This window comes from Arachis stenosperma, chromosome 5 (assembly GCF_014773155.1).
Source record: "Arachis stenosperma cultivar V10309 chromosome 5, arast.V10309.gnm1.PFL2, whole genome shotgun sequence".
Lineage (NCBI taxonomy): Eukaryota > Viridiplantae > Streptophyta > Magnoliopsida > Fabales > Fabaceae > Arachis > Arachis stenosperma.
The window spans coordinates 59,620,241-59,641,494 of record NC_080381.1 but is presented as its reverse complement, the minus strand read 5'-3'; positions in this window follow the sequence as shown (position 1 = coordinate 59,641,494).

Genomic DNA, 21,254 nt, shown 5'->3' with positions numbered 1-21,254 from the left:
TATATATATATATATATATATATATATATATATATATATATTTTCTAACTAATTTTGGAACTACATTTTTCGAAAATATTATATAAAAATTCAATTTTCAATTTCAAAATATTTCAAATTTCTTTTATTTATTTCGTTTTTATTTTATTTTATAAAAAAATTAATTTTTATAAAATAAATAATTTCAACATATATATTATCTCTTTTATTCCATCATGGAAGCAAGTAGGAATGAACAGTCCAGGAGGACTCTGGGGTCATATGCTAACCCCACTACTGCTTCATATGGGAGTAGTATCTGTATACCCTCCATTGGAGTTAGTAGCTTTGAGTTGAATCCTCAGCTCATTATCATGGTGCAGCAAAACTGTCAGTATTCTGGTCTTCCACATGAAAAACCTACAGAGTTTCTGGCACAATTTTTGCAAATTGCTGACACAGTACATGATAAGGAAGTGGATCAGGATGTCTACAGATTATTACTGTTTCTATTTGCCGTAAAAGATCAAGCTAAGAGGTGGTTAAATAACCAGCCTAAGAATAGCATAAAAACATGGAAGCAGCTGTCAGAAAAGTTCCTGAATCACTATTTCCCTCCAAAACGGATGACACAGCTAAGGCTAAGCATCCAAGGCTTCAAACAAGGAGATAATGAATCTCTTTATGATGCCTGGGAGAGATACAGAGAGATGCTAAGAAAATGCCCCTCTGAAATGTTTTCAGAATGGGTGCAATTAGACATCTTCTACTATGGGCTTACAGAAAAAGCTCAGATTTCTCTAGACCACTCAGCTGGTGGATCTATACATATGAGAAAAACAATTGAAGAAGCTCAAGAGCTTATTGATACAGTTGCCAGAAATCAACATCTGTATCTAAGCAGTGAATCTTCCATGAAAGAAGAAGCTAAAACAGTAACTGCTGAGCTCAGTCTGGTGGATCAGGCTAATGAATTCAATCAGCAATTAGACTTTCTAACTCAGCAGCTAGCCGAATTCAAGGAAATATTATAGGAAACAAGAATGGCTAACAGGAATATGGAAGTACAATTAAAGCAGACAGAAAAGCAACTGTCAAAACAAATAGCAGAAGAATGTCAAGCAGTTCAATTAAGAAGTGGGAAAACATTAAATACCTCACTTCAAAGTAGCAGGAAACCAAGAAATGAACAAATGGCTAATCAAAATCCCTTTGAGGACAGTCAGAGCCCAGAGAGGAATAAAGCTGGCGCTGAACGCCCAGACCATGCTCATTCCTGGCGTTCAACGCCAGAAACAAGCATGAATCCGGCGTTGAACGCCCAAAGGGAGCATGGTTCTGGCGTTCAAATGCCAGTAACAAACAAGGAGGTGGTGTCTAACGCCACTCCAGCTTCCACCCATGGCATTCAAATGCCAGTGGGGGATCAGCCACATACAAGTGCTGATGACAACCCTTCTAAAAAAAAGGCTTCCCAACCCACTTCTGTAGGTAATAAACCTGCAGCAACTAAGGTTGAGGAATACAAAGCCAAAATGCCTTATCCTCAAAAACTCCGCCAAGCGGAACAGGATAAGCAATTTGCCCGCTTTGCAGACAATCTCAGGACTCTTGAAATAAAGATTCCGTTTGCAGAAGCACTTGAGCAAATACCATCTTATGCTAAGTTCATGAAAGAGATCTTAAGTCATAAGAAGGATTGGAGGGAAACTGAAAAAGTTTACCTCACTAAAGAATGCAGTGCAGTCATTCTGAAAAGCTTACCTGAGAAGCTTAAAGATCCTGGGAGCTTTATGATACCATGCACATTAGAGGGCACTTGCACCAAGCAAGCTTTATGTGATCTTGGGGCAAGTATCAACCTAATACCTGCATCTACTATCAGAAAGCTTGGTTTAACTGAAGAAATCAAACCAACCAGGATATGTCTTCAACTTGCTGATGGCTCCATTAAATACCCATCAGGCATGATTGAGGACATGATTGTCAAGGTTGGGCCATTTGCCTTTCCTACTGACTTTGTGGTGCTGGAAATGGAGGAGCACAAGAGTGCAACTCTCATTCTCGGAAGACCTTTCCTAGCTACTGGCCGAACCCTCATTGACGTCCAAAAAGGGGAAGTAACCTTAAGAGTCAATGAGGAGGAGTTCAAGTTGAATGTTGTCAAAGCCATGCAACATCCAGACACCCCAAATGACTGCATGAGTGTTGATATCATTGACTCTCTGGTAAGAGAGGTCAATATGGCTGAGAGTCTCGAATCAGAGCTAGAGGACATCTTTAAAGAGGTTCAGCCTGACTTGGAGGAATCAGAGAGAATAGTAGAACCTCTGAAAGTCCCTCAGGAAGAGGAGAAACCCCCAAAACCCGAGCTCAAACCATTACCACCATCCCTAAAATATGCATTTTTGGGAGAAGGTGATACCTTCCCTGTAATTATAAGCTATACCTTAGAGCCACAGGAAGAGGAAGCACTAATTCAAGTGCTAAGGACACACAAGATAGCTCTTGGGTGGTCCATTAGTGATCTCAAGGGCATTAGCCCAGCCAGATGCATTCACAAGATCCTATTGGAGGGTGACGCCAAGCCTGTGGTCCAACCACAAAGGCGGCTGAACCCAGCCATAAAGGAAGTAGTGCAGAAAGAGGTCACTAAGCTACTAGAGGCTGGGATTATTTATCCTATTTCTGATAGCCCCTAGGTGAGCCCTGTCCAAGTTGTCTCTAAGAAAGGTGGCATGACAGTGGTTCATAATGAAAAAAATGAACTAGTTCCTATAAGAATAGTTACTGGGTGGCGTATGTGTATTGATTACAGAAGGCTCAATACAGCTACCAGAAAGGATCATTTTCCTTTACCATTCATAGACCAGATGCTGGAAAGACTGGCAGGTCATGAATACTACTGCTTCCTGGATGGATATTCAGGTTATAATCAAATTGCAGTAGATCCAAAAGATCAAGAGAAAATAGCATTCACATGTCCATTTGGAGTATTTGCATACAGAAGGATGCCATTTGGCCTGTGTAATGCACCTGCAACCTTTCAGAGGTGCATGCTTTCAATTTTCTCTGATATGGTGGAAAAATTTCTGGAAGTCTTTATGGATGACTTTTCAGTGTTTGGAGACTCATTCAGCTCCTGCCTTAACCATTTAGCACTTGTTCTAAAGAGATGCCAAGAGACTAACCTGGTTTTAAACTGGGAGAAGTGTCACTTTATGGTGACTGAAGGAATTGTCCTTGGGCACAAAATCTCGAACAAGGGAATAGAGGTGGATCAAGCTAAAGTTGAAGTAATTGAAAAATTACCACCACCCGCCAATGTTAAGGCAATTAGAAGCTTTCTGAGGCATGCAGGATTCTACAGGAGGTTTATAAAGGATTTTTCAAAAATCACCAAACCTCTGAGCAACCTGCTAGTTGCTGACACCCCATTTATCTTTGATAAAGAGTGTCTGCAAGCATTTGAGACTCTGAAAGCTAAATTGGTTACAACACCAATCATCTCTGCACCAGACTGGACATTACCATTTGAATTAATGTGTGATGCCAGTGACCATGTTATTGGTGCAGTGTTGGGACAAAGGCATGACAAGCTTCTGCACGTCATTTACTATGCCAGCCGTGTTTTAAATGACGCACAGAAGAATTATACAACCACAGAAAAAGAGCTACTTGCAGTGGTTTACGCCATTGACAAATTCAGATCCTATTTGGTAGGATCAAAAGTGATTGTGTATACTGATCATGCTGCTCTTAAATATCTACTCACAAAGCAGGATTCAAAACCCAGACTTATAAGATGGGTGTTGCTTCTGCAAGAGTTTGATATAGAAATAAAAGACAGAAATGGAAGAGAAAATCAAGTAGCAGATCACTTGTCCCAAATAGAACCAGTAAAAGGGACGTCCCTCCCTCTCACTGAGATCTCTGAAACCTTTCCGGATGAGCAACTCTTTGCCATCCAGGAAGTGCCATGGTTTGCAGACATTGCAAACTACAAGGCAGTGAGGTTCATACCCAAAGAATATAGTAAACAGCAAACAAAGAAGCTGATCACGGATGCAAAGTATTATCTTTGGGATGAGCCGTATCTCTTTAAGAGATGTGCAGACGGAGTAATCCGTAGATGTGTGCCTAAGGAAGAAGCACAGAAGATCCTATGGCACTGCCATGGATCACAGTATGGAGGACATTTTGGAAGTGAGCGAACAGCCACAAGAGTCCTCCAATGTGGCTTCTACTGGCCTACTCTCTATAAAGACTCCCGAGTGTTTGTACTTAATTGTGATAGTTGCCAAAGATCTGGCAATCTACCTCACAGTTATGCCATGCCTCAACGAGGGATCTTGGAGATTGGGTTGTTTGATGTATGGGGCATTGACTTCATGGGACCTTTCCCACCATCATACTCAAACACTTATATTCTGGTGGCAGTGGATTATGTATCCAAATGGGTGGAGGCTATTGCAACACCCACCAATGACACTAAAATAGTGTTAAAATTCCTCCAGAAACACATCTTCAGCAGATTTGGTATCCCTATAGTATTAATCAGTGATGGGGGCACTCATTTCTGCAATAAACAGCTTTACTCTGCTCTGGTTTGCTATGGAGTTAGCCACAGGGTAGCTACTCCATATCACCCACAAACTAATGGGCAAGCTGAAGTCTCAAATAGAGAACTCAAAAGAATCCTGGAACGGACTGTAATTAACCGTAGAAGGGATTGGGCAAGAAGCTTGGATGATGCTCTGTGGGCATACAGAACAGCATTCAAGACCCCTATAGGGACCTCCCCATACCAGCTCGTGTATGGAAAGGCATGTCACTTGCCAGTGGAACTGGAACACAAGGCCTACTGGGCAACCAGATTCCTAAACCTTGATGCCAAGTTAGCTGGAGAAAAACGATTGCTCCAGTTAAATGAGCCAGAGGAATTTAGACTTAATGCTTTCGAGAATGCAAAGATTTACAAAGAGAAAGCGAAAAGATGGCATGATAAGAAATTGTCATCCAGAGTCTTTGAGCCGGGGCAGAAAGTTCTGCTATTTAATTCTAGGCTCAAATTATTCCCCGGGAAATTAAAATCCCGGTGGAGAGGTCCATATGTAATCACAAACGTATCACCATATGGATACATAGAGCTTCAGGATAATGACTCTAACAAAAAGTTCATTGTTAATGGACAAAGAGTTAAACATTATCTTGAAGGCAATTTCGAGCAAGAATGCTCAAAACTGAGACTTAATTAAAGCTCAGTAATAGTCCAGCTAATGACATTAAAGAAGCGCTTGCTGGGAGGCAACCCAGCCAATCACAAAATTTAATTTTATTTGTTTCTGTTGATTTTTACAGGTATAGGTCAAAATATCTTCAAGGTAAAAAAAGTAATTGATTGGATTCATAGAGTTAAAGGGGAATTTGGAAGTTAACTGGCGAAAAAAGGCCAGTAAGAAATATTTTGGGCATTGAACGCCCAAAAGAAGCACCCACTGGGCGTTCAATGCCAGTAAGGGTAGCCATCTGGGGGTTAAACGCCAGAAAGGAGCATCTTCTGGGCGTTAAACGCCAGAAAGAAGCACCTTCTGGGTGTTTAACGCCAAATTGACAGCATCATGGGCGTTCATAAAAATGCCCAGTGACAAAGGACTTCCTGGCATTCAACGCCAGAAAGATGCATCAGCTGGGTGTTGAACGCCCAGGAGAAGCAACATTTGGGCGTTAAACACCCAAAACATGCATCGTTTGGGCGTTTAACGCCAGGATGGTGGGGAGGAGGTAAAATTCATTTTTCTTTACAAATTTTCTAAATTTTTATGTTTCAATTCATAATTTCTTACATCAACATGTTTCAAAATGTCATCCTTCAAATCAAATTAGTTTCTAAGAACCCTAATTTCTAAAATTCCTTTTTCAAAAATTTCAAATATATCTTAATCCATAAAGACAAATTATTTTTCAATCCAATCCAACTCTTTTAAAGTTTGTTTTCAAAACTCAATTATCTTTTTTTAAAATCTTTTTCAAAACTAAAAATTCAAATCTATCTTTTTAATTATTATTCATATCTTTCTCTTTTTAAACTATATCTTTTTCTTATCATATCTATCTTTTATAAATCATATCTTCTATCTTATCTTTTTCTTATTTTCGAAAATTTCCACCCCCTCCCTATATATTGAGTTCGGCGCCCCTCTCATCATCACCTTGCAACACTTGCTCTCCTCCTATCCCTCTCCTTTCTTCTCTTTTGCTTGAGGACAAGCAAAGCTCTAAGTTTGGTGTGGTTATCCGTGATCACAAAAACACACTCATTAAGATCATGGCTCCTAAAGGAAAACAACCCACCCCAAGAGGCAAGAAAGAGAGTACTCCAAAGCCACTTTGGAATCAAGGGAAGTTCTTAACTAAAGAACATTCAGACCATTACTACAAAATAATGAGTCACAGATCAGTGATCCCAGAAGTCAAATTTGATCTGAAAGAAGATGAATATCCGGAGATCCAAGAGCGAATTCGAAACAGGAATTGGGAAATTCTGGCCAATCCTGAAACGAAAGTGGGAAGGAACACGGTTCAGGAGTTTTATGCTAATCTATGGCAGACAGACAGGCAAAGAATAATTGGAGCTGCTCTCTATGACCATCGGACCTTAGTCAGAGGAAAGATTGTTCATACCCATCCTGACAAGATCAGGGAGATATTTAAGCTTCCTCAACTGAAAGATGACCCAGACTCCTTTAATAGGAGAATGATGAGGGTAAATAAAGGTCTAGACAAGATTCTAGAGGATATATGCATCCCTGTAGTCAGGTGGACCACCAGCGCCACTGGCACCCCAGTTCAACTCAAAAGAGAAGATCTAAAACCAGTAGCCAGAGGCTGGCTAGATTTCATTGGGCGCTCTATATTGCCCACCAGCAACCGTTCTGAAGTTACCATTAAAAGAGAAGTAATGATTCACTGCATCATGTTGGGAAAAGAAGTAGAAGTCCATCAACTGATCTCATGTGAGCTATACAAAATAGCAAACAGGAATTCCAAGGACGCCAGATTGGCCTATCCAAGCTTAATTTCTATGCTCTGCAAAGATGCCGGAGTGAAGATGGGAATAACAGAGTATATCCCAGTTGAGAGGCCAATCACTGGAATATCAATGGTCAGACAACAGCAACAAGATGATTCATTCAAGAGGAGAGCACAGGAAGCCCTTCCAGAACTGCCTCAATTGGGATATTGGGGACATCTTGAGGCTTCTATTTCCAAATTGCAAGAAGCTATGGACCAAATAAAGGAAGAACAGAACAATCAAAGTAGCATGCTTTGCAAACTGCTTAAGGAACAGGAAGAGCAATGGCGTGATCTAAGGGAGCTGAAGCGCCAAAAATTAATCCTTGAAAAGAACCCCACAGATTAGAGGAACATCTACTCCTCAAAACAACAGGTTGTTGAGTTCCAATTTTTCTGCTTTAACTTAGTGATAGTGTTATTATTGAAATTTACCTTAGGAGATATATAGTAGTAGTAATTAGTATATCTATTTTGATTTTATTTCCAATTAAGCTATAATTTATTTTTCTCATCATCATCAGGCATGAATAAAGTAGTAGATTTTTTTTAGAATAAAGAAGTAATCTATATTTTTTGAGTTCTTAATAATAAAAATTATAATTAACTATATGTGGTGGCAATACTTTTTGTTCTCTGAATGAATGCTTGAACAGTGCATAACTTGTACTTTGAATTTGATGAATATTGGCTCCTGAAAGAATGAGGAACACGAAAAATATTATTGATGATCTGAAAAATCATGAAATTGATTCTTGAAGCAAGAAAAAGCAGTCAAAAAAAATTTTTTTGAATCAAAAGGAATAAAAGCCAAACAGCCCTTAAAACCAAAAGGCAAGGGTGAAAAGGATCCAAGGCTTTGAGCATCAGTGGATAGGAGGGTCTAAGGAAATTGTTCCAGGCCTAAGCGGCTAAACCAAGCTGTCCCTAACCATGTGCTTGTGGCATGCAGGTCCAAGTTACAAACTTGAGACTGAGTGGTTAAAGTCGTGATCCAAGGCAAATAGAGTGTGCTCAAGAGCTCTGGACACCTCTGACTGGGGACTCTAGCAAAGCTGAGTCACAATCTGAAAAAGGTTCACCTAGTCATATGTTTGTGGCATTTATGTATCTGGTGGTAATACTGGAAAACAAAGTGCTTAGGGCCACGGCCAAGACTCATAAAATAACTGTGTTCAAGAATCAACATACTACACTAGGAGAATCAATAATACTATCTGAATTCAGAGTTCCTATGGATGCCAATCATTCTGAAATTCAAAGGATAAAGGGAGATGCCAAAACTGTTCAGAAACAAAAAGCTACAAGCCCCGCTCATCTAAAAAGAATCTGAGCTCCATTTAAAACTCTTAGATATTATTACTTCTTAAATTCTTTCATCCTATTTTATTTATCTAGTTGCTTGAGGACAAGCAACAGTTTAAGTTTGGTGTTGTGATGAGCGGATATTTTATACGCTTTTTGGGGGTAATTTCATGTAGATTTTAGCATGTTTTAATTAGTTTTTAGTTAAATGTTATTAGTTTTTAGGCAAAAATCATATTTCTGGACTTTACTATGAGTGTATGTATTTTTCTGTGATTTCAGGTATTTTCTGACTGAAATTGAGGGAGCTGAGCAAAAATCTGACATAGGCTGAAAAAGGACTGCTGATGCTGTTGGATCCTGACCTCCCTGCACTCGAAATGGATTTTCTGGAGCTACAGGAGCCCAATTTGCGCCCTCTCAACGGCGTTAGAAAGTAGACATCCAGGGCTTTCCAGCAATATATAATAGTTTATACTTTGCGCGAAGATAGCCGACGTAACTTGGCGTTGAACGCCAAGTACATGCTGCTGTCTGGAGTTAAACGCCAGAAAAACGTCATGATCCGGAGTTGAACGCCCAAAACACGTCATAACTTGGAGTTTAACTCCAAGTAAAGCCTCTACTCGTGGATAGCTTTAGTCTCAGCCCCAGCACACACCAAGTGGGCCCCAGAAGTGGATTTCTGCACCAATTATCTTAGTTTACTCATATTCTGTAAACCTAGGTTACTAGTTTATTATTTAAACAACTTTTAGAGAATTATTTTGTACCTCATGACATTTTCAGATCTGAATCACATACTTTTTGACGGCATGAGTCTCTAAACTCCACTGTTGGGGGTGAGGAGCTCTGCAGCGTCTCGATGAATTAATACAATTCCTTTATTTTCCATTCAAACACGCTTGTTCTTATCTAAGATGTTCATTCGCGCTTAATTATGGAGAAGGTGATGATCCGTGACACTCATCACCTTCCTCAATCCATGAACGTGTGCCTGACAACCACCTCCGTTCTACATCAGATTGAATGAGTATCTCTTAGATTCCTTAATCAGAATCTTCGTGGTATAAGCCGGATTGATGGCAGCATTCATGAGAGTCCGGAAAGTCTAAACCTTGTCTGTGGTATTCCGAGTAGGATTCGGGGATTGAATGACTGTGACAAGCTTCAAACTCCTGAAGGCTGGGCGTTAGTGACAGACGCAAAAGAATCAATGGATTCTATTCCAACCTGATTGAGAACCGACAGATGATTAGCCGTGCTGTGACAGAGCATAGGAACGTTTTCACTGAGAGGATGGGATGTAGCCATTGACAACGGTGACACCCTATATAGAGCTTGCCATGGAAGGGACCCTGCGTGTGGGAAGAGGACTTCAAGGAAAATTAGAAATTCAAAGGACAAAGCATCTCCAAAACTCCAACATATTTCTCATTACTGCACACCAAGTAACGATTTGATTCTCTTTTATTCTTCTAATAATTTTAAACACTTTGACTTCTTACAATTAAATCCAAATAATCTTATTAGCCTCCTGACTAAGATTAATAAAATAAATATAGTTCGTTTCAACAAAAATAATCTCCGTGGGATCGACCCTTACTCACGTAAGGTATTACTTGGACGACCCAGTGCACTTGCTGGTTAGTTGTGCGGATCACAAATTCGTGCACCACTTGCCTATTTCCTACGAAAATGCATGAAACCAACCTAAAGCATACAAAAAATGGCTAGTAAAACTAGCCAAGATGCCCTGGCATCACACCTCTTTAGGGGATTTGAGTTCCAATATGGAGCAACTATGGGTGGAGCACCAAGAGCACTCCATTATTCTCCATGAGATTAGAGAAGAACAAATAGCCATGAGGGAGGAACAACAAAGGCAATGAAGAGACATAGAGGAGCTCAAGAACACCATTGGTTCTTCAAGAGGAAGGAGACGCCACCATCACTAAGGTGGACCCGTTCCTTAATCTCTTTGTCTATTTGCTTTTCTGTTTTCAATTTTTATGTTTTATGTTTGTCTATGTTTGTGTCTTTATTACATGATCATTAATGTCTAGTGTCTGTGTCTTAAAGCTATGAATAATTCCATGAATCATGCACCATTCTTAAATGAAAAAATATTTCTATTTGCAAAAGAACAAGAAGTACATGAATTTTGAATTCTATCTTAAAATTAGTTTAATTATTTTGATGTGGCGGCAATACTTTTTGTTTTCTGAATGAATGCTTGAACAGTGCATATTTTTTATAGTGAAGTTGATAAATGTTAAAATTGTTGGCTCTTGAAAAAATAATGAAAAAAAGAGAAATATTATTGATAATCTGAAAAATCATAAATTTGATTCTTGAAGCAAGAAAAAGCAGTGAAAAAGAAAAAGCTTGCGAAAAAAATGGCGAAAAAAATTAAAGAAAAAGAAAGCAAAAAAAAAAAGAGAAAAAGCAAGCAGAAAAAGTCAATAGCCCTTTAAACCAAAAGGCAAGGGTAAAAAGGATCCAAGGCTTTGAGCATTAATGGATAGGAGGGCCCAAAAGAATAAAATCCTAGCCTAAGCGGCTAAATCAAGCTGTCCTTAACCATGTGTTTCTGTCATGAAGGTCCAAGTGAAAAGCTTGAGACTGAGTGGTTAAAGTTGTGATCCAAAGCAAAAAGAATGTGCTTAAGAACTCTGGACACCTCTAACTGGGGACTCTAGCAAAGCTGAGTCACAATCTGAAAAGGTTCACCCAGTTATGTGTCTGTGGCATTTATGTAGCCGGTGGTAATACTGGAAAACAATATGCTTAGGGTCACGGCCAAGACTCATAAGTAGCTGTGTTCAAGAATCAACAGACTGAACTAGGAGAATTAATAACACTATCTTAATTCTAAGTTCCTATAGATGCCAATCATTCTGAATTTCAAAGGATAAAGTGAGATGCCAAAACTGTTCAGAAGCAAAAAGCTACAAGTCCCACTCATCTAATTAAAACTAAGCTTCATTGATATTTTGGGATTTATTGTATATTCTCTTCTTTTTATCCTATTTTGTTTTCAGTTGCTTGGGGACAAGCAATAATTTAAGTTTGGTGTTGTGATGAGCGGATAATTTATACGCTTTTGGCATTATTTTTAGGTAGTTTCTAGTATGTTTTAGTTATTTTTAGTATATTTTTATTAGTTTTTATGCAAAAATCACATTTCTGGAATTTACTATGAGTTTGTGTGTTTTTCTGTGATTTCAGATATTTTCTGATTGAAATTGAGGGACCTGAGCAAAAATCTGATTCAGAGGCTGAGAAAAGGACTGCAGATGCTGTTGGATTCTGACCTCCCTAAACTCGAAGTGAATTTTCTGGAGATACAGAAGCCCAATTGTCGCGCTCTCAATTGCGTTGGAAAGTAGACATCTTGGGCTTTCCAGCAATATTTAATAGTCCATACTTTGCCCGAGATTTGATGGCCCAAACTGGCGTCCAAACGCCCACTAGAGACCCTTTTCTGGCGTAAAACGCCGGAACTGGCACCAAAGCTGGAGTTAAACTCCAAAGATGGCCTATGCACGTGAGAGCTTCAAGGCTCAGCCCAAACACACACCAAGTGGGCCCCGGAAGTGGATTTCTGCACTATCTACTCATCTTCTGTAAACCTAGTTTACTAGTTTAGTATAAATAGCACTTTTTACTAATGTATTCACATCTTTGGACCATTCTTTGATCCTTAGATCAGGTCTTTGAACCCTATTTTGATTGTATCATGCCATTTGGGAGGCTGACCATTCGGCCATGCCTAGACCTTATTCTTATGTATTTTCCAACGGTGGAGTTTTTAAACCTCATAGATTAAGGTGAGGAGCTTTGCTGTTCCTCGAGTATTAATGCAAGTATTATTGTTTTCCTATTCAATTCACACCTACTTCTCCTCCAAGATATACTCTCGTACTTAATTTAGTTAAGTCAGAATGAAGGGGGGACCCGTGACAACACTACAAGAAAAAAGGCCTGTCGGCACCCTTTTTTCTTGCCACGCTTTTAAAGCGTGCCCAAATGTAGTCTATGGGAACGCTTTTGTGAGGGTGGCCATTGATTTGTGATTTGGTCACGCTTTTTTTTGCCACGCTTAAAAAGTGTGGCCATAGAGGAAAATCGGCACGCTTTTCTAAGGGTGGCCACTTATTTGAAATTTGGCCACGCTTTCTTACTGCGACGCTTGAAAAGCGTACCCATAGAGAGAAATTGGCACGCTTTTACGAGAGTGGCCACTGATTTGATATTTGGCCACGCTTTTTTTGCCACGCTTGAAAAGAATGGCCGTAGAAAGAAACCGGCATGGTTAAAAAGCGTGGCTATACCTTGTGTATTTTGGAACCGTAAAAAAGTGTACCGATAGAGTTTCCTCCCCTAAAATTTAGTTTCCCACCTATTTTCCCACACTTAACCTTTTTTTCTAAGTTGTCAAATTTTACCCAACAACACACACTAATAACTTACACACTAACTAAAACAATAAAACCTAAAAGTTCAGCGTTCATCTTCTCGCTCGAACCCTCTCGAACCCTAAAAGCTAAGGCGTCGTCAGCTTCATCTTCGCGATTGAACCCAGCCCAGGTCGTTGATGCCAGGGCATCTTGGCCAGTTTCACTGACCTTTTCTTTACTGTTTTAGGGTAGTTTCATGCATTTTCTTGGTAAATAAGCAAGTTTTGGATAAAAATATACTTACGCCTTGATTCAAGCAAACATTGTGAACTTTACATGATTTCATGAGAATTAGGTAGGAATTGAATGATAAAATGGATGATGCATAATCTCATGACTTGGAACAGAGCTTTGATGCACTTTAATTGCTTGATTTCAGGACAAAGGAAGCAAGAAGGAGCCATGTTAGCAGCCACGTTAATCTAATTAACGTGACCACTAACGTGGAATGGGGACAAGCTTGTAGCGTTAATGGAAAAAGTGATCGCCAATAACGCCTTCGAAGCCATCATAGCGCACGTTAGTTGCCATGTTAAGTACATTAACGTGATAGCTAACATAGAGGAGAAAGAGAGCTCCAACGTTAGTGGTAAAAGTGAATACCAATAACGTTCCAAAAGGCATATTTAGCCACATTAAGAGTCACGTTAATCCAATTAACGTGAACTCTAACGTGGGAGGAGAAAGCAATCGCCAACGTTAGTGACACTCACCTTTGTCACTAACGTTGGGCTCGACCAATAGTGCCCACCTTAGTGATCATGTTAAGTCCACTAACGTGAAGAGTAACGTGGAGCTAAGCATGATAGGCCAACGTTAGTGACACTCACCTTTGTCACTAACATTGGAGATGGCAATCACCACCACGTTAGTGGTCACGTTAATGCAATTAACGTGAGGCACTAACATGGGAAGGAGAGGCGTTTGGAGCATTAGTGACAAGGGTAAGTGTCACTAACACTCTCGAAGCTTAGGCATGCCTACGTTAAGGGCCACGTTAGTTACACTAACGTGGATCACTAACATGGGGAAAAGAGGGAAAGAGCAAAGTTATTGGAAAAGGTGAATGCCAATAACGTTTGCGAAGGACCAAAAGGCAACGTTAGTGGTCACGTTAGTGCCACTAACATTGAAGTTAACGTGGATCAGTTTTGGTTTGGAATGTTAGTGGAAAAGGTGATCGTCACTAACGTTCTCGAACCCACATTTTCACTTAACGTTAACACCACTAACGTCCTAACTAACGTCCACCCATGCTTAACTCACACATTTTTTGTAAACAAAGCTGAGCCCACTAAAGATTGTAACTGCTTCAACTCAAGATCAAAGGCCCATATCCAAGACATGAAGAACTTGCTAGAAGATCAAGAAGAGTAGTATATATAGGAGTAGTTTTGAACTAGAAAAGGAGCTTGGCATTTTGGAAAACTACACTCTGTATATTTACTTTTCTGCACTTTCTAGTTTGCTTTAGAATGTATTCTTCTCTATCATCTTCCATTTCCAAAGCTGTGAACAACTAAACCCCCTTTCATTGGGTTAGGGAGCTCTGTTGTAATTTGATGGATCAATTATAGTTTTCATTCTTCTTCCTCTTTCTTTTCTCTTGATTTACTAGAAAGCTTTCAATCTTAATTCAATTGGTTAGTTGTATTAGAAAAGAAACTCTCCATAATTGGATCTTCTCTGAGCCTTGGAAAAGGGATGAGGAGATCATGCTAGAAATGCTTTCTCATGTTGGACCAAATTGGGGTTTGGACGGATATAGTGACATGTAATCCTCCCAACACTTTGATTTGGAAATACATGTGGTATAATCAGTGACCATACTTTATCTTTTCCCATGAGCAATTAAATCAAGGAATTGGGAAATCGTTCAAGCTTAGAGAGATTGGGTTGCAAGGAATTGGGATCCAATCACCTAAGATTGCCAAGGAGATCAATGAATGCAATGATTGAGGAAGAGATGAGAATGAACTTGATCCGGAGAATGCAACATCTCCTAAGCCCAATGAATTTCCCATTTCTAATCTTACCCATTCTCTTTATTTTCTGTCTTTTATCTTTATGCTCATCTCCCCAAATCCCCATTTAAGATTCTGCAATTTACTTTCTGCAATTTACTTTCCCGCCATTTAATTTTCTGCAATTCTCAACTCAATTTCTGTTTAGCTCAAGTAGCACATTTTCCCAACTAAAGTTGCTTGACCAATCAATCCCTGTGGGATTTGACCTCGCTCTATTATGAGTTTTTACTTGACGACAATTTGGTATACTTGCCAAAGGGAAATTCGTTGAGAGACAAGTTTCCGTGCATCAAGTTTATGGCGCCATTGCCGGGGATTGATTTTGTATCGACAATGATTAAGTTGGAAGAGCACTAGATTGAGCATTTTTCTTTTGCTTGTTTACCTAGTCATTTACTTTCAGTTTCAGTTACTTTCCTCCTTCTTCCCCTCTCCCCTCTTTGTTTTCTTTCTCTTTGTTGTTGTTTACAATTTTGTTTCATAACCCACTAACTGTTTGATAATTTGCACCACTCACACTAACAGCCACTCTAACAAGATTAAGTTGGAAGAGTTTTTACTTGACGACAATTCGGTATACTTGCCGAAGGGAAATTTGTTGAGAGACAAGTTTCCGTGCATCAAGTTTATGGCGCTGTTACCGAGTATTGATTTTGTATCCACAATGATTAAGTTGGAAGAGCACTAGATTGAGCATTTTTCTTTTGCTTGTTTATTTTACCTAGTCATTTATTTTCAGTTTCAGTTACTTTCCTCCTTCTTCCCCTCTCCCCTCTTTGTTTTCTTTCTCTTTTTTGTTGTTTACAATTTTGTTTACTAACCCACTAACTGTTTGCTAATTTGCACCACTCACACTAACAGCTGATGCATTTGCATATTTGCTATATTAGCTAGTTAGTTTAGTTAGTTTTAGCTTAGTTTCACTCATTTTCTCTAAATAAACAAGTAACTTTATGAGTTTTGTCTTCATGCATGAGAATACCAAGGACCATGTTGATTGTAGCCAAATTCATGCAAATGATTCAAGGAATACATAAATGAATGAGTATGAATGAATCTCATGAAATTGATTGCATGGATTGGTAAGACTTTGAAGCAATTTCCCTTGTTAATGATAGGTGATGAAACAAGAAAGCATTGAAGCAAGAATGAAGCAAGCAAGTGGTTAACAACTCTTTCAAGAATAGCAATGTGCACGTTGCTAACTTGGGATTCAAGTTGGCAACGCCATTGAGGCCTTACTTCAGGAAGAGCACAAACAACCTTGCAAGAAAGTGGTTTCCTGTGAGAACTATGCACGTTGCTAACTTGGAGCTACATTGGAGTGCTTGGCAACAACGCTAAGAAGCAAACGGGGCAAGAAGAAGAGGAGTTGTTGGCGTTGCCAACTCCAGGAAGAGTTGGAGTGTTTGGTGACAACGCCAAGCAAGGAGGCTGTCCAGGAAAGGAAGCCAACGTTGCCAACGCCAAGCTGTATGGGCGTGTTTAAGGGCAACGCAGTAAGCCATCTTGGGGCGCAAAAACAAAGATTGAGCACGTTGCCAACGCCAGCTTCCAAAGGCGTGTTTGAGGGCAACATAGCAAGAAAAGCCAAGCTAGGATGCAGCCCTGGAGAAGCTCACTCGAGCACATTGCCAACTTGAGGATGTATTGGCGTGTCCAATGCCAACGCTAGGCAAGAAAGCCTGCCCAGGGGAGGAAGCACGCACGTTGCCAACGCCAGCTTCCAAAGGCGTGTTCCAAGGCAACGTGACAAGCTATTTTGAGAGCAATCCCCTCACTCGAGTACGTTGCCAATGCCAGCTTCTAGAGGCGTGTTCCAAGGCAACGTGACAAGCAAAGTTGAAGAATAGAAAGCAGCCCTGGAGGGAAGCAACGAGCACGTTGCCAACGTGCCAACAAGGTGGCGTGTTTGAGGACAACGCCAGCCCCATGATTCGACCTTGGGAGGCTTGGCACGTTGCCAACTTGGGAAGAGAGGGATGTGTTCAGCAACAACTTGGCATCTTGACCTTACCTTCTTTGAGGAAGCATAACTTGAGCTAGAAAAATCCAATTGAGATGATTCCAAATGCATTAGAAAGAAGACACTCTGAGCTTTCCAATGATGTATGATAGTCTATATTGAAGCAGAGGATTAATACTTAAATTCTGGGCAACAATGAGCATGAATGTAGAGTCAAGAAGAAGAAAAACAAGTTGTTAACAACAACTTGGGCTAGCAACGCCCAAGTCTCAAAGCTCACTCCTAGGAAAACAGAATGCACGTTGCCAACGTGCATTAAGGCTAGCGTTATTGGCAAAAATGCCAAGCCATTGGGCCAGAAGCATTATGAATGAACTCCTCCTTCCATGTTTAGCAACACTTCTCCCATTGAGCCAAGAATTCAACAAAGAGGAAGCCCACATTGCTAGCCCAATTGAAGATCTTTGAAGGAGTTTTAGGACTAATATAAATAGAGAAGGAGTTTGTACTTTAAGGGGACTTTTTATACTTAGATTTCTAGACTTTTAGGGACTTTTACTTGCTAGCACTTTTACTTGGAGAACTCTCTTGCATTCCCGGGAGTATACCGGAAAGCTATTTTGGCTTTTCTTTGCAACTTTTCATCTTTCAGTTTTAAGCATTTTCTTATTCTTCTTCATCCTTCTTCACACTTAGTTTAATTTTCATTTATGGTAATTGTTGTTGAAATTGGAACTATGATTCACTAAACCCCACTTTCGTTAGGGGGAAAAGCTCTTCTTGTTTGAATGAATTGATAAATCTTCTTCTCCTTCTCAATTCAAGTGGTTAATCCAAGAGGAAACTCTTGTTCTTCAAAGATTCAATCACCATCGAGAGAGGGGTTAATCTATATGAATTGTGTGGTGAATTTGAGAAATGAGCCACATAGTTCAGTTTAGAGTTCATCCTTTCATGATTTCCTTAATCAATACACTTTGGTTGGTATGTGAGACGTAACCTTCCTTGGTTGAGATTCTGGAAATTGTGTGGCTTGGATTGGAAATTGAGCTTCATCTCTTCTCATGAACAATTAGATCACGAGAGTGGCAATTGGTTATGTTGAGAGAAATTGGATCACCAAGAGATTGGGATTCAATTACCCACAACTTGCCATGGATCTATACCCATGATTGAGAAGGAATTGATCAACATCAATTCATGAGAATTTGCATCTCCGATCCCTAATGATTCTCTCTATCATTAATTCTCATTTCTTTTGCTCTTTAGTGTTTGAATACCCATTGCCCAATTCCCTTCTACACTCTTGCAATTTATTATTCTTGTCATTTACATTCTGTTTCTCTATTTCTTGCTATTTACTCTTTTGCTCTTTAGAATTCAGCACTCTACTTTCTTGCAATTTACTTTTGATGTCATTTAAGTTTCTTGCAATTTAAGTTTCCATTATTTACTTTTGGTCATTTTAATTGCTTTCCTTACTTTAGTTCTTAAATTTTCCTGTCATTTGATTCTTTGCAATTTCTTTTAAGCATTCAAATATCATGAAATCAAAACCATGTTTGCTTGACTAAATCCACCATTTAACTAAAGTTGCTTAATCTACCAATCTCCGTGGGATCGACCTCACTCTTAGTGAGTTTTATTACTTGATACGACCCGGTATACTTGCCAGTTGTACGTGAAATCTCATTTTTACGTATCAAGTTTTTGGCGCCGTTGCTGGGGATTGGAAAAGATTGACAATGATTAAGTGAATGGTAGTTTAGATTAAGCATTTTTTTTATTATTGTTTTTGTTAAGCCCACTAACTGTTTGATACTTTGTTTCACTAACTCCAATTCCACTCTAGTTCTAGAGTGTTTCACTTGTGATTTTGGTTTTGTTTGTGTATGATAGGAGCTAATAGACTTAATATTGAGGACGAGAGAACCCTCCGAAGGGTAAGGAGAGCAGAAAGAGGAAAGGGGATAGTTGGTGAAGAGGAATCAGAGGGAGAAGACCAAGTCATGGAGGACGACATGCACAATCCTCCTGGAGAGGTCAACAACAATGATGGACCACCTAGAAGGGTGTTATCTTCTTACACCATCCCTGACCCAAAATATTGTGGGAGCAGTATTGCCACTCCAAATGTTCAGGCCAATAACTTTGAGTTAAAATCCCAACTAATCACTTTGGTACAAAACAACTGCTCCTATGGAGGGGGACCTCTTGAAGACCCAAATTAATATTTGTCTGTTTTTCTGAGGATATGCAATATAGTGAAGACAAATGGAGTGCATCCAGATGTCTACAAACTGCTGCTATTCCCATTCTCTTTGAGGGACAAGGCCACTCAATGGCTAGAGTCATTCCCCAAGGAAAGCCTCGACAATTGGAATGACCTGATGGGCAGATTTCTAGCAAAGTTCTACCCACCTCAAAGAATCATCAAGTTGAAGACAGAGGTTCAAACTTTCAGGAAAATGGAAGGGGAGTCACTGTATGAAGCCTGGGAAAGATATAAGGCACTAATGAGAAGATGTCCACCTGACATGTTTAGTGATTGGGTCAAACTCCAAGACTTCTATGAAGGCTTAAACTTAGAAGCAAGGAAGGGACTAGACTACTCATTAGGAGGATCACTCAACATGATGAAAACTACTGAAGAGGCTAAAGACCTCATTGAGATTATAGCAAACAATCAGTACTAGTACTCATCAGAGAGGCAACATAACCCGGCCCCAAAGAAAGGCGTAATGGAGCTTGAAGGTGTTGACGCTATCTTGGCACAAAATAAGTTAATGCACCAACAGATCCAGCAACAAATGGAAATGATAACAAAGAGAATGGATGGTCTCCAACTAGCATCAGTGAACACAACAAATCAATCGTCACTTGAATGGGGCCAAGGTGAAGGGACACTATTGAACAGCCACAAGAACAATTTCAGTACATGAAAAATACTTCAAATTCTCAGGATGAATTTCATGGTGATATATACAACCCATCCTGGAAAAATCATCCCAATCTAAAGTGGGGTGAAAACCATTGGCAAAAGAACAACAACCACAACCACACCCGTAACACAAATAACCAAAATCACCATGCCACCAACACTAACCAATATAGAAAAACACAAAACACATATCAACTACCTCATAATAATTCACAAACTCACCAAAACAACTTTCCTGCACCAACATCCAACTCACAAAGTTACCACACTAATCCTCCCAATAACTTTCAACAACAACAATCAACCCCCATCATATCCCCAATTGATCATCATGAGACCAGAATCTCAAATCTTGAAGCAACCTTGCAAGCACTTACTCAAACCACACAAGCACTTGCTCAAACCACTCAAACCTTAATTAAGGGACAAAAGGAACATGAGGCCACCATGAAGAGTATTAAGCGACAAGTGGGACAATTAGCCAAACAAGCTGAACGACCAACCAATGTTCTCCCAAGTGACACAATACCCAACCCGAGAGAGGAATGTAAAGCTCTGCAGTTGAGGAGTGGCAAGGTAGTTGGAGAAAGTTCAAATAAAGAAGCAATAAAACCCAAAGAGCAAGACACAGGGGAAAAACAAGTGGAAAGGCAAGATGAAAAAAAGACTTCAACATCTCAAAAAAGCAAAGAGGCTGTCAAGCCACAAGGCAAACCACCCAGTCAAGAAAGCAACCACGATAACAAGGAGAATGTGAAGCTACAACAAGAAAACAAAAATGAAGGAGTAAAAGCTTATGTACCCAAGCTTCCACACCCAACTAGGATACATAAAGGAGCAAAGGACCAACAATTCCCAAGGTTTTTAGAAATCTTCAAGAAACTCGAAATCAACATCCCATTGGCAGAAGCTCTGGAACAAATGCCATTATATGCAAAGTTTCTTAAGGAATTGATCACCAAGAAGAGAAGTTGGCAAGAAAAAGAAACAGTGATTCTCACTCAAGAGTGCAGTGCCATCATTCAAAAAGGGCTACCACCAAAGCTCAAAGATCCTGGCAGCTTCCTCATACCCTGCACGATTGGGAGCATGGCCATTGACAAATCACTTTGTGACCTGGGAGCAAGCATTGACTTAATGCCCCTTACCATGATGAAGAAAATGATGATTGAAGAGCTTAAACCCACAAGGATGTCACTCCAACTTGTTGACAGATCCATCAAAATACCAAATGGAGTAGTTGAGAACCTCTTGGTGAAAGTGGGAAACTTTATATTCCCAGCTGATTTTGTGGTCCTAGATATGGATGAAGAGGGGAACAACTCAGTCACTCTTGGTAGACCCTTTTTGGCTACAGTGAGAACAATCATCGATGTGGAAAAGGGAGAAATGATCTTCAGAGTACATGATGAACAAATGACCATAAATGTCTTCAAGGCAATGCAACACCCTGTTGAGAAAGAAAGTTGCATGAGGATTGATGTGGTGGATTCTTTGGT